This window comes from Brachyhypopomus gauderio, chromosome 21, assembly GCF_052324685.1.
Source record: "Brachyhypopomus gauderio isolate BG-103 chromosome 21, BGAUD_0.2, whole genome shotgun sequence".
In the NCBI taxonomy this organism is placed as follows: Eukaryota; Metazoa; Chordata; class Actinopteri; order Gymnotiformes; family Hypopomidae; genus Brachyhypopomus; species Brachyhypopomus gauderio.
Window position 1 is genome coordinate 4,857,363 of NC_135231.1, and position 15,056 is coordinate 4,872,418.

Here is a 15,056-nt window from a genome sequence, read left to right on the forward strand (position 1 = left end):
CAAGTACAAACTGGTTCACTGAACAGCCACGATTCGTTGTGATTCACCTCCACCAAACTCTCCATTGTTCAGAAGGGTAATGAAATGGGAGGAGCTGTAGGAGGGACTTGACTCCCCATTTCCCTGTACCTGCGTTTACCCTCTACTGCCACATCCCATAATGCTGCATACCCCTTCACACTTTTGACCAGCAAGTTAATCCTAACTTCCATTCATGCTTCACATTGTAACTTTACTGTTATTGACATTTGTTCTGCCTTTTTCTCAGTGCCAGTCCATCCAGATAGTCGTCAGATTTTGTTTTCATCTTTAGAGGATGATAATTCACTTTGAGCCACCTCCCTCAAGGGTTCAGTGACTCCCCTGTAGTGTTCTCCACCATTGTGAGGGACACCTTGGCTGCATGGACACCTCCTCCTAACTGTGCTGTTATCAGCTATGCAGACACATTTTGCTCTCAGCCACTGATGCCTCTGCCTGTAAACAAGGTTCTGTGTCTCTGTTAAACCACCTCACTCTGTGTGCTTTCAAGGTATCCGCCCCAAAGCTGCAGTGGTACCAGTCTACTGTCTCCTATCTGGAGCTGGTTCACTACTGTCGCCACTGGATACTGGACTGTTCAGATTATGACAAAAGTGTGACAATGCTGCTCTAAAGATCATCCTGAGTAGATCTCCTGCACTGATGCACGCCTTCAGATCCCTCAAAGGGGCCCTGACCTCACCTCTGGCCCTAGAACAAACTATGAACTGCCATTTCATCTGTATGTTTCTGATAAAGGGGTCACCGCTGTGGGGGTCATGACCCAAGAGCACAGTGGTAAGTATAGGTCTGTTACATATCTTTTAAAATCTCTTGATTGTGTTTTACAGGGCATGCCTGCCTGCTTGAGGCCCATTGCTGCCTCTGCACTACTGGTGAATGACGCTGAGAAACTGGTTTTATCTCATCCACTCATGCCACACACACTGCATCAGGTGGTTAGAACCTCTCTCTGTCTCTGTCTCCGTCTCTGTCTCTCTCTCTCTCTCTCTCTCTCTACCTCTCTCTCTTCCTGTACTTTTCCACTACCCCTAGATCCAGTCTACTGTGCCTCCTCTCCTGATAAGGAGAACACCAATCATACATATGTTTTATTATGCAGACCCAATTGTGTTAAGTCACATCTTCATCATTCTGTATTTAACTACATGTATTATCATTAAACTTTGGAACTCTTTCCTGACACCCGTGTGTTGTGAATCTGTTCTCCGGGCCAGCTACAGAACTATGAGGGCTGTACAAATTGATAATCCAAATTATGAACCCTGATGGTTTTGTTCTATGTCTGCAAAAGAAATAATCTTAACAGGATCCTTCGTGTGTGAGCTGCCCACAATAACTCCTGATCTTTTTGTATTTTAAAAATGTCTGATGGTGTTTTTTTTTTTTTTTGTCTGACTGTGTTGACAAAAATTCTGGAAACTATTTCAATCAACAAAAAGTATTAAAGTATGTTTTAAATAGTATTTTTAAAATAATAATTATTGACTTAATTGCATGATGATGGTAGTTATGATATATTTTTTAATTACTTTTAAATTGTTTCACCTATTGTAATATTATGAGACCTGCTTCAGGACAAGGGATTTTTAGGTGCTAATAGCATATTATAGCTTTTAAAATGAAAAAAATATTTATACAACTACATAAAATCATAAGTTGTTGCGCCAACATTGCCCTGGTCTGTCTTTTGGTTATTGTCACGTTGAGGACCCCGGCCCCTCCCTTTTGGGCGTGTGTATACGTTGTCCACGTGCTTTGTCTGCATCAGTGGATATCCGTGGTTATGGTTGTGTCGTGTAATAATCTGTCTCACCTGTGACTCGCCTCGTAATCACGTGGGGCTAATGTGGTTTGTCTATTTACAGTTTTTCTCGATTGTTTACACACTAATACTGGTAATTGAGACACAATGACCACAACATGTAACTATTGCACCAACCCCCTGAACCAATTCTACTAAACTACAAGCACAATTCCTGTTTTACACTCAAATTGCAGTTCTAAAACACACTTTTTTCCAAATACTACACACAATTTTCTGCATTTGGCATAATTTTCATGAAGAAAATCTCTTGTTTTCACAAGGAACACACTGCTATTCAAAATTCTAAAGTTAATTATATTATATTATATATATATATATAATATATTAATTATATTATGCACACTGACTCATCACATCAGCAAACACCTGTCTCACATGTTTACAATCAGCAATCAGAGCTTTAGCATAAAATGGCAAAAGGTGAGCTCTTCTGTTTTGGAGCAATGGATGCCAACATTGGAAACAGAGGCAGAGCCAGAGGAGTGAGAGTAAGAGGAGGAGGACGAGGAGGACTAGGACGAGGACGAGGAAGGCCAAGGACCGTAATCTCTGATGAGATCCGAGCCACTTTGGTTGACCATGTGGTCAACCATGGTCTAACAATGAGGGAGGCTGGGCAAAGAGTACAGCCAAATTTGAGTAGGTACACTGTAGCATCCATCATCCGGACTTTCCGTAATGAGAACAGGTAAGAAATCAGCACTCAGTAGGAAACTGCAGGACTGCATATCAATACAGTACTCAATGAGTACAGTATTGCCTGTGGACTGTTTTGTAGGACTGTAAATATAAATATAAATGTTTCAAGTATTTGGGAAATGTATTCCTGCACAGTATTTACAGTATTTTACTATTTGGATTGCAGAACTGAAAGGTTACCACCACGAGGTGGACGGGAACGTCTTTTGTCTCCTGAACAGGAAACTGAAATCCTGAACATGGTCCTAGTAAATAATGCCATAACATTACGGCAAATACAAAGAAAAATAATAGAAGACACCGAGATCTTTCAAAATATTGATAGGGTAAGCTTATCAACGCTGGACCATGTCTTGCGCAGAAATAACCTGAGGATGAAGCAGGTCTACAGGGTGCCTTTTGAACGCAATTCAGAAAGAGTCAAAGAACTGAGATATAACTATGTGCAAGTAAGTCCTATACAATCTCACAACTGATGTATACACTCAACACTGTATAAATTATACATATTTCAGTATTGTAATCATAATGATTGTGCTTCACAATAGTGACTCCTCCATGTCTATTTCTGATACTGTCATGTGTGTTGCAGAGAATCCTTGAGCTAGAGGTGGACGCAGTGGAGCACCAATTCATATTCATTGATGAGGCTGGATTCAACCTCACAAAAAGACGAAGGAGGGGAAGGAATATCATCGGCCAGCGTGCCATTGTTGAAGTTCCTGGCCAGCGCGGAGGGAACATCACTATGTGTGCAGCGATTACCCACCACGGCGTCATCCATCACCATGCTACCCTTGGCCCCTACAACACTGCCCATCTAATCACATTCCTCGACACCCTACACAACACACTCATTCCACCAGATCAGATAGACGGTCCAGAGCAGCTCAGGTACGTTGTCTTTTTGGGACAATGTAAGTTTCCACCGGGCTGCTCTGGTTCATAATTGGTTCACTGCCCACCCACGCTTTTCAGTTGTTTATCTCCCTCCATATTCTCCATTCCTCAATCCTATTGAGGAATATTTTTCTGCCTGGAGATGGAAGGTGTATGAGCTACATTCACAAACACATATACCCCTTCACCAAGCTATGGAAGACGCATGTGGAGATATAGCAGTTGATGCTTTTCATGGCTGGATTCGCCATGCTAGGCGATATTTCCCCCGCTGCTTGGCCAGAGAAAACATTGCTTGTGATGTGGATGAGGTGCTGTGGCCAGACCGAAACACAAGAGAGGATGCAACATAGTTTTTTTTTTTTTTTACTGTAACTGTATACAGTAAATTCTTCTGTTTTGTATGAAGGCCACTGTATGTGCAACTTTGTGTTGGGTGGGATGTACACTGTGTACATTGCTTTTGTGGGAAAAAATAAAATATATTTGTTACTGTATATGTGTGTTCTGAGTATAAAAACACTATTTTAAAATATTTTACAATGCACTTATGTATTTCCTGTCTGTAGTAAGTGTAACACTGCACAAAAAAGGCCAAAGTCATTATGATGAATGGAGAAGAAGTGTTTTCCATTCATCATAGTGTTTTACATTGAGCACATCAGTGTTCAACCAGTTGTTATAAATGTCTATTCATATGATGGTTTGTGTGTGTCATCTGAGAACAAAATACCATTTTGAGAAGATATAATATTGTTCTGACTGTAAAGTTTCATTTTGAAAGAGAACTGAGGGGTTTTGCCCATTGTGTGTGTGTTTTTCTGATTTGTGTGTAGAGTTTTGAGAGTATGAGGCATGCTTTCAGACAATGTGTGTAAACAATCGAGAAAAACTGTAATGTGCGCTCGCGCAGTGTCCTGTGCTCATCGTTGTCTAAAGTCTACACGTTTCCGTGTGCGTCTTTCTATGTTCCTCTTATCTCTGTCAAAATAAAAGTGACGTCTGCTACAAAGAAGGATTCAGTGTCTCGTCCTTCGTCCCTCGCCGAACGTCACAGAACAACGAGCCGTCCGAGACACCAACAACTATGCCAGGCTACAAAACAAAGCCGAAGAAGGGGAAGAAGCCCAGTAAGCGGCACCACCGCTCTTCCTCCTCTCCCCCGTGCCACAGAACCCCGCCGACTCTGGCGCAGCTGAGGTAGGACCCCGAGTGCTCGTACCTGCTGTGCGCGGCTCGGGAGACCTCCATACCCGCGCTGGCGGAGGAGTACCGCCGGACAGCGGCGCGGGTGTGGGAGGAGAAGCACCCCGCTCCTGCCGGGAAGGCTCACCCATACGGGTGAGCGTCCCGGAGCTCTTCGAGGCTTCGCCACCAGAGGGCGGGCTTGGAGAGGAGGAGAACCCACCGACACGGGAGGAGCTGATGTCGGACCCGGTGTGCGCCCTCCAGCTGGTCACGGCCCAGAAGGTGGAGGAGAGACACTCCCTCTGTCTACGACGACACCACCGTAGACTACGGTGAGGAGGAGGAGGAGTCGGAGTAAGAGGAGGAGGACTACCTTCCTCCGCCTGTGGGTCTCTCTCCCACTGTACCGGAGGACGAAGAGGAGCTGGACCGGTACCCTCCTTCGGAGGATGACAGGTCCACCGTAGACTACAGTGCGGAGGACTATTCCCCCTCCGTGGGTTCAGGGGTGTATGAGAGCGACCCCTACCCAGAGGATGAGGAGGAGAGCCTTCCCTCCTCCGTGGGAACTGTAAAAGGGAGGAGCACTCCTGGGGAGACCGCGTCCTCCGGACCTTCCAGGGCCAGCCCCATGGACTATTCCCGGGGTGAGAGCCCGGCTGAGTCCATGGAGGGGGTCCTGGAGGGCGAAGAGGAGTCGATGGACTGTGAGGAGGAGCTCTCTCGCGCTGCGCCTGGCAAGCCCGCCAGCTACGCTGCCTCGGACACGTCCGCCAGCTACGCTGCCTCGGAGACGTCCGCCAGCGGCACTGCACCTGGCACGTCCGCCCGCCGCGCTGCGCCCAGCGGAGGGTTTGCAGCAAAGACAGGAGGGGGACTGCCCAATGCAGCGCCAGCAACACCAGATCTCTCTCCCCTACTCGCTCTCTCCTCCTGGTGCGAAGCCTGGCGCCTATGTCGTGTGTGTGTGTTCCAGTGTTTGTTAGTCTTCCCCTTTGTGTACCTAACCTGTTTTTCCCTCTTGTGCCACTATGTGTAAGCGTGCCTGTGTGTGTGTTTGTGAATGTTTTCTCCCGTCTTCCCAGGGAGGGTGTGCTAGGCGATTCGTGATGGACACTTCGCCATGGGCAGTCACCTCCCAGACGCAGGACTGAGCGCGTCGGATCCGCCCATCGTCGTGGGTTCGGGGCACTCAGTCCTGTTGGCACCCCGGGACGGGTAGTGCCCTTGGAGGGGGCGTCTGTCACGTTGAGGACCACGGCCCCTCCCTTTTGGGCGTGTGTCAACGTTGTCCACGTGCTTTGTCTGCATCAGTGGATATCCGTGGTTAGGGTTTTGTCGAGTGATTAATAAGTCTCACCTGTGAATCATCTCGTGATCACGTGGGGCTAATGTGGTTTGTCTATTTAATGTGCGCTCGCGCAGTGTCCTGTGCTTGTCGTTGTTTGAGTCTACCTGTTAATATATGTTTAAGTGTTTTACGTGCGCTGTCGTTCATAAATAAAAGGAACAACAGTGTTTGGCAGGATCGGATTCGTGCCTCGTCCTTCTCGCCGCACTACACGTGACAATTTAGATGTTTTGGATATGTACATTTGAAATTTAAGTGGTGGGACAGTAAATGTACCAAAATCCTGGAATGACCCAGGAATACATTTTACAGCTAAGTTATCATTACTGACCTGCGCGTTAGCCCCAACATGTTTTGCTTTGAGGTCAGGGCCGGCGCCACGGGGGGGCGAATGGGGGCGTCGCCCCCTCAATGTAAAAAATAAGACCCATTTATTTTACAACAATCGCTACATGGTGCCCCCTCGGCCGCTCCACAATCGTTACACGCACCCCCCCCACTATTTTTGTTTGTACTTCCATCTGGAAGTTTCTTATATTTAAATTTCCCATCCACCAGTGTAGCCTCTTCAGTCATCTCCATCATGCTCATCTTATTGTGCGTCCATATAATCTGTATGCCTGGAACTCGTTAGATGCTTTTACAACCTAGAAGACACTGATAAAGCTGACAACATTTTCATTTCCTTTTGACCATGTTGCCTAAGCATAAGCTAAAATTGATCATGTCCCTCTTGTTTGTGATGCAGCTGTGGCTATGACTCACAATTTTCAATGGGAGCCACAATATGAAGTCAAATCAAGCATGTAATTTTCAGTGTTACCTGTGCATGACTTCAGTCCCTCACAACATCTGGTATTGTGTGTAAAAGCATGCATCAATAAGTATAGTCTGTGTTCAAAAAAGCAGTTTCTGTATGATCACAAAAAGCATCTTCTTACATACCATTCTCATTTCTCATGAAACCCAAAGAGTGGAAGAGCAAAGTCACAAACACAACGTCATTTCAGCAGCATTTGAAAAACATGAGCAAGATCATAGTTCATAGATCACAGTTCCCTCTGAGCTATAATCTCTCTGAATTCTAATTCTAGACAGAATCCAATGAGACCAGCCCATGGTTTGTGTGAAGCAAATACATTTGTTCTGGGTCATCATTCGAACAACCTGAGAAACAGTATTTGACAAAGAAATACAAATAATATGTGTGTGACCATATCATTTCTTTAGCTGATGTTATACCTGTTGAGATTTATAACATTTAGCAGACAATCATATTTGCGTGTATATATCCCCACACTACCCCATGACCTTGGTATTGCCCACATCTTGCCTTTTGAGTTAAACTACACTACTACTCATTATCCACATAGGACTACTGTAAAAACATGGCTAAACAGTGAAGGTCTTCCCTTTTAGTTAGGGATATTCTTTCCCATGGGTGAGACTGGGACAGGGGCGTACTGGGGAGAAAAAGTGGCACGGGAGTTCCTGACAGACTGGCCCACTACATTATATATATATAAAAACATACAGCAGCTGTGTCACTTATTAATACAAGTAGTCACAAACTGGAAAAGCCTTGTCCATACTAATGCCACATTAATTATAATTCTCTGTTTGCAGAGGTGTATAATCCAGGTTCAGAAATTAAAAGTCCTCACCAGGATTTTGCTCAGGCTTCCTGGATTGTGTTGATTCCACTAATTTCACCTGGATTGCACTAATTAGAAAATCTAGCTTACATATATATATATGTATGGACAAGGCTTTTCCAGTTCGTGACTGCTTGTATTAATAAGTGACACAGCTGCTGTATGTTTTCATAGTCCGGTCCAGATTTTCTGGGACAAGTTGTTTTTTTTTCTGATCTCCGCTGCATGCCGTCAGCCCGCATCAGCTGGCTGGCATGCTCGTTCATGTGTTTACAGGCCCAGTCCGCGGCCGCATGCTGAGTAGATTTGCCTGACTGCAGCAGGGGAGAGGTAATAGGCACCGTTAAGGCTGGATTATACTGTCGCGAGTGACCGCAGTGCGCGACTCCGCACACCTCGCGCTGGAATTTTTCAAGTACTTTAGCCTAAATTCCAGCACTTTTCAAACCTGAAACACAAAGCAACATTAAAATTCGTCAGGTAAATGTTCCTTCCCCTGTTTTTGAGGGGTGTTTATTTATACTACCACATATCGTTTCGGAGAACACTGCAATGAATGTGACACGACAAGTATAAACGCCTCCGCCGTTGGCGGAGGTTCTCGCGAAGCAGGCGCTACGGTCACTCGTGAAAGTAATATCCAGCCTTTAAACAACAGCGTGACTACGGGCCGGGGCTGCAGTGTGTGGCAATGGCTCCTCCACGGGCAGAGTTAAACCAGCCCACTACCCCATCGGCCCACTGGGGAAATCCCCGGTAGTAATGCATGCCAGTCTGCCCCTGGACTGGGAGCGTGGCCACCTCTAGAGCCATGGTGTCTGGTTGGGTACACCACCTGTGCACCACTACCCACTGCCCCCTCACGTCTCCACCAAGCATTCCCCTCAGTCTCTAGCCTTCATTCTCAGTAATTCCCATGTAGTGCATTGGGTTGAGTTGTGGTCTCCTGCCTATGTCCCAGTGATTTGAGCTTCGGTCTTCTGCTGTCTATTTGGTCTATGTCCCAGCATTAGAGGTCAAGCACTCTCCTGGTTCAAATCCTGCCTGACAGATCGTTACCAATTTGTCCTTGTAAAAGAATGCTCAGTAGGCACAAAAGTAAAATATGGTGTCAAATATGGTGTCCCACAAGGATCTGTATTAAGCCCCGTATTATTCTCATTATGCTACCGCTGGGCATAATCATTCGCAGGTGTCACATGCGAGGGAGGGAGGGCAGGATGCAGAGACAAGTATTCTCAAGTACACATGTAGCTTTATTGGTAGTTGTGGCTAAGCAAGTAGCACTTAGCCAAACACCCAAATGCAACCCTTATATGGTCCAAGGGTCTGTGGGACCCATTTTTAAAAAATCAGCTTAAAAAAATTCTACAATTTTTTTTTTTTCAAACTGAGATTCATTGGTCCTTGGCTCATTTTCTGTGAGCAACATAAATCAGAAAATATTTTCAATGACCACCCCCCCGTACCCCCCCCTTCACATTTGTATTACATACAGGGTCCAGGGTCCACTGGGCCCTGGGCTAGTCAAAGTGGGCAATCAACATTGGGTTGGGTAGTTGATAGTCGTCTGTATGACTTTAAAGGATATACAAACAAAGGACAGAGGAGTTTGGCATGCAAAGGTGAGCAACCATCAACACTTTTGATGGTTGTCACATCAGGGGTTGATTGCATATTGTCAGACAGCAGACGAAGAATCTCTATAGAGACAAAGGGGTAAGATCTGAAAGAAGCATCTTTTCTCTCAGCCCTCATTATCCCTCCCTCCTCTCTGGACCTGTGTGTGTGTGTGTGTGTGTGTGTGTGTGTGTGTGTGTGTGTGTGTGTGTGTGTGTGTGTGTGTGTGTGTGTGTGTGTGTGTATGTGTGTGTGAGTGTGTGTTTCATCCAATCATGGGGACATGATGCTATAAATGCTAAAAATGCTAAAAATGCTATAAAAGATGGCAAAGCGATTCTCAGTTCAGACTGCCTTACAGCTGCTATTGGAAGAGACAGAGGATTTTGATGGTGATTCAGAAGAAGAAATTTCAGGATCACATTTCTGAAATATCAGAGTCTGATAGTGATAATGAAAAGGAGGATGAGCAGCAGCCAGCTCCGTTAGCACCAGCCCGTCAGCAGCTATCCATAGGACCAGCCTGTCAGCCAGCATGATTTATGATTCATTTCCTTATTGTGTTACATTTTAATAAAAAAGTAACTAATAAATAAATGAGAGCAAACTAATTTAACATATGTATTGTTTATTTTACTTGCAATTGGGCTAAATCTGCTGATTATTTTAACAAAAAATGCAATGGGTCCGCCACACCCTGCTGGACCCCAAGAAGGTAGACCACGCCCGGATCTCATCAGGGTTAAATGGACTCACGTAGACGAGCACAGGACTCAGTTACAGCACACAGTATATACTAGACACATGTGACACATTAAGGTAACGAGACAAGTGAACACATACACACACAACCACACCCACAGGAAGTACATAAAAGGAGACAAACAGACGCAAATTACACATACACACATCCGAAGGGAGGGGTCCTGGGCTGTAATAGGTGTTATCAGTAGGCATGGTGTTATCTGCCATTGCTATGCAGTTGTTACTCAGTTGTATATATCCTCTAATCCTCTAATCTCTAATGAGCAAATGGCTAAATGTGCTTGGATGGTAACAATGGAGAATATGAGGAGCCTCAAGCCACAAACAAGCTACATTCAGATGAGGTTCAAAGCTCCAGAATTCATCATTTTAAAGGTGACTGATGGGGACACCAAGCTTAAAGGCAATCCTGTAGATTTCTTTAATGACAAAATGTCCAAACTGCACATCAGAGTTCATTCTTGGAATTTCAGATTAGTCTAGTTCACCAAATAAATTTATTTAATCTTCATCCAACTCTAGGTTCAAATCTCTTAGCAACTCCCGCTTTTTAAATTTGTCATGAACATTCTTTAAGAATAGTCAGAGCTATCTATTTTACTCTGAAAACGTGTAACTTGATGAGTTTTTGAAAGAAAGTGAAAACTGTAGACTATGGTACCAGTTACGCTAACATTTGAAATGATTAGGATTAAGATTTTGGACAGGTTAAATCTTTGATTAAAAAGTACCTTCAGTGATGAATCTTTGAGATTAAAATAAATATACACTGCATAGATTACATATCAACAGATAAATGTTGATTCTCCCATTGGCATCACAGTTCCTATGGTATCCACACCATGTGGTCGTGTTTTTCTCGCCTTATTGTCTCCACCCTGTTTCATGTGCTATATTTCTTACTCCTGATTCTTATCTATATCTTCTTCTCTTTTCATTGGCATGTGTATTTACACCCATTTCTCTTTTCTGTTTGTTAGGCATTGCTTTGGTGTAACATGGTATTTTCATTCTCTGTGATTTGGCCTCCAATTTTCTTGAGCTTGTCATGCATGTCTAACCATTACCTGGCATTGTTCTCGTAAATATTGTTTTATAAGTACACACGTCTGAGTCCTGCCTTTTGACTCCTGCATCTCATCTTTCACTTTTACATATACTGTACTCTGTGTTAACAGGAGATGTAACTAGAAAGCTCACATTCCTAACATTTCCTTAATCTGTGACATTAGTGCAATATCTTGTGATGCATACCTCTAAAGTGTTTTACAGTTGCAGTGAACTGAGGAAACCTACCTACATACCTATATCTATGTCTAATGACTCAATTTGCTTTTCTTTCAGATTTTTTCCCTTCTGTTTCATTTAATAGTTATTTCTTTAAATTTAATCATCTTGTTTCACTACATGTGATATCATAGTTGTCATTCTAACATGATAAAACCCTAAATGTAAACAACTGTTCATCATGCCTTCTGTAGCAATATGAACAGTATTGATACTCAAGTATCAAGGACCGCTTTCTCATATATCTTCACCTCTGAATATTTCAAGATAGGTGCCTTGAATTCAAAACAAACACTTTTGACAAGACTATCAGGAAATAAACCGAATTCAATTTGTGACTTTGCTGTGCGGTAAACAAGACGCCAAGAATATTTAGCAATAGCGCAAGACAAAAACCACTCAACACAACGCCTCGCAATCAACACTTGACAACAAACACAGACAAAACACACGCTTAAATAAATAAAGACAACAAGCAGTATTTTTAATACATAACCACAACGAGACGAAGGACCGGTGATACGGATAACCCAGACACACACAACGAAATACACACGGAAATACGTACATGGACATAGACTATCCACTTACACAAACATGCCCAAAGGGAGGAGCTCGACTTAATGTAATTAAGTTGGGGTGAAGTGAATTAATTTGAACTGAACTAAACTGAACCTAACTGAATTTAATTTAATTGGAAACTGAGCTGAATTTATTTCAGTTTAATATAATTTAAGTCCTTGAAGGAAATTTGGAATCAAAAGAGCACACATTGTTCATAGTCAACGCCTCAGCTCATGTAGACACGCCACTGTCTGTAGGTTTTATTGGTGCATATCATGTACATTATAACAATTCAGTGTAATGTTTGGTAGGAGTTTACACATGCATGACTCTGAGCCCTTAAGAATTGGGTGCTGTGATTAACATATTCCCCCCATAGTGAGCGCAGAGAGCTGATGATCTGTGTTAAATAATGGCTGTGCTAAATTCTCCTCACACCCCGTTTGGTTTAATAGGTATCTCTATGTGTGTAGTGAAGAGAGATTCAACCAAACAATATATGCTACACAAACAATATGCTAATAATCATATAATCCCGTATAATAAAAATATAATTACAGGGCATGATTCAGCTCTAACAGTATAAAGTGTACTATTTGACAGGAACACTTGACAGTCTGAAGTCTGGGTAAATTACAGCCATTGCCTTCGAAAAAATGTCTATTCTCCTTGAGACATTTGTTGGATAATTCCCTTAACACACGGCCAACATCCATCATTAACTGAAATACACGCTGTGTATAGTGTATTCTGATGTTGAATCGTGGTGTGGAAGCCATTTACTGCTTGATTTAATTTACATTAATCTCTGAAATGGACTCGGAGTGAAATTTCATTCGAATACTTACCTAATGTCAACCCCTGGTGTGTAAACCGGTCGCTACACCTACAGCGAGTTTCACCTGTTTCAGTTTGTGTGACTAGAGGGGGAAGCGGTATGATTTTCAGCCTAGAAGGACCCTACCTGCACTCTAGCTCAATGTGAGAATTTGTGTTCGTAATACTATTGTGTTACAATTGATATTGTAAATAAACTCGACGGCAAGGAAATGACAGGAGCGAGTTGAAACATTTCTTACTTCCCCCATGACACACATCAGGCGGTGTGTAAGCATTAGCTAAACATAGGCTAGTTGACAAAAAATTAAATAAAGTATTTTATATTTCGTGTTTTCATTTAAATTGCTTTTTTGTCAAATGCGCTATTAACGTTTTCCCTTGTGATGTATAGTCAAAGTTGATTCTCTACCTCCCTCTGCTGGTCAATATAGACCCAATACAGATGCAATACAGACCCTGGCTAGTTTGATGTTAGGAAATTATCCAGTGACTTCCAAGCAATGACAAATACATAAATTGTTCTGAAATAATATAACATTACTGTCTTTGTTATTAAAAAACAAATAATTTGACAAGAATATGGGTTCCTACATAATATTACCTCATATTTAAAAAAACATAAACATAATTATATGGCAGAAGAAAATACAGTAAGGAAACCGCCAGCAGATGGCAGCACGAGTCATAAAGTTAGCAAAAATCTAAACATAAGGGAAAATATATCGAGACTGTGTAACATTTTATTTCGCAATTAATTTTGTATTAATACTTTCATACTAATGTAGTAACAGACATAGCTCATAGTTCACCATGAATAGATCATTGGATTTATGTAAGTGTGGCAAGAAAGAACAGTAAACATGACTCACTTGCAAATACATACAGTGAGATATTGTACTGATAGTGTATTGTGTGCATTGAACTTGTTGGTTTTTGAATTAGACTAGTCATGTTGATCTACAGCTCGCAATCAGCCCTGTTCTGGAAGAGCGAATCTGATGACCATGCTGTGTCTTCCCCTGACATCTACAATGACACCTAACATTACTGGTATGCAAACTTTCTTTTCTGTAATTCGACTGCCTGGTTAGCTTACTCTTGTGCTTTTCTTTGTTAATATAAAATAACACTGATTAAAAAAAACGTTTCATAGACGTTTAGAGCATTTTTTATTCTGGAAGAAATTTCACTTTTTATTGAATAATGCAGTCTTCTTCTTATTGTTATTATGAATGCTTTTATGTAATATTTAATACACTTTTTCATTACTTGCACCACTACTTTATGCCCTTTCCAAATACATTATAGGTGAAATTATGTTTTAGCTGATGCAGAGTGAGGAACTGAATTTCAAACTACAAACACAAATCCATCTGCAGTTCACTGCACTTCCTGAGGCTCTAGCTATTTACTTACGCCTCCTGTGAATAAACAAACTGCAACAGGTATCACCAGCAGGAATAAATTTTTTTTTTTGTATGAAAACCAAACTTTTTATTGTGGCCCACTGCTGAAATGTGCATCCAGGATGCGTAGCACAGCGTAACATGCTAAAACAAGACTGGTGCTGTCCGTGGTGCTGAAATAGAACTGATCACAGTATTAAAGGTGGCTTTGTCTGACCATACTCGACGTACACAGAGATGAACACCCGGAATGACAGGTCTATTTCAACATCGGACAAACAATGAAAAACAATAAATGGGATGATATTGTGCAAAGACAAAGTGTACAATACAACCACACACAGAGAAACACGACAGGCTTTAACATACTATTAGAGTATATTTTAGCAGCATTATGTAGAAGCAGTTATTTGATGTAAACACAGTGGAGTGGCAGGTCTGAGAGGTTGACAGAGTTCATGTACGGTAGAAACAGGGTGTACATCACAACCACGGTGTCGCTGTGAGAAGAAAAACGAAAAAAGAGACGAGATGGAAAAATAGGCAACGTTACTAAATCTAACAATATGTCCCCGTTCACATTTAATGTCAGTAGTGAATTACATTACAAAGACATGGTGGCAGAATTTGATCACGAATCGAGAAAGTAACTGTTTGCTATGAAGTACACAAATTGAAAATCGACGATTTTGAACCTTAAGCTGGCATTTCTTTTTGTGTGCTAGTGCAATTACAGAGGACGCTGTTAGGGATCCATGAAACATTTTCGACTGCGGACCGATTGCGGAGTCTTTTCCTGACACATTTTAACAGACTGAGGCCTTGAATATGCGTTCAAGTCTACATTGCAGTCCCTTTAAGAAGATCTACGTAATATTACGCAGCTGCTTCTGTCACTGCGATAGCCTTTC

The 15,056-nt window shown here is 42.5% G+C and overlaps 1 long non-coding RNA gene across 1 annotated transcript; it reads left to right on the forward strand.

Moving 5' to 3' along the window:
• Nucleotides 1–2,400: 2,400 nt before the first annotated feature.
• LOC143485219 (uncharacterized) lies at nt 2,401–3,443 on the forward strand. The gene is made up of 3 exons (XR_013122811.1): nt 2,401–2,817; nt 2,931–3,018; nt 3,162–3,443. It is a non-coding gene; the product is annotated as an uncharacterized LOC143485219 (long non-coding RNA).
• Nucleotides 3,444–15,056: the final 11,613 nt, after the last annotated feature.